This window comes from Argiope bruennichi, chromosome X1 (genome assembly GCF_947563725.1).
Source record: "Argiope bruennichi chromosome X1, qqArgBrue1.1, whole genome shotgun sequence".
In the NCBI taxonomy this organism is placed as follows: domain Eukaryota; kingdom Metazoa; phylum Arthropoda; class Arachnida; order Araneae; family Araneidae; genus Argiope; species Argiope bruennichi.
Genome location: NC_079162.1, coordinates 69,954,790 through 69,955,039, shown reverse-complemented (window position 1 = coordinate 69,955,039; position 250 = coordinate 69,954,790).

Below are 250 nucleotides of genomic sequence, written 5' to 3'. Positions count from 1 at the left end.
CTCTAGACAGAACTAATTCTTTTGGTTCAATTAATGTCGCGCTAGAGGTTAAAAAACAGATCATAAAAGGTGATTGAAAGTTTGTTGAAAGATGAAAGTTTTTTTTTCGGTTCAAGTAATTTACATCATAGATGCTCATGTCTGATCTCACATTTCATTTTTTTTTTTTAATCTCAGGATGGGTGTTTACTTGAGTCAAAAGAACCAATGTTTTAAAATTTTCTTGAATTTTCCAAATTTTTTTAATATA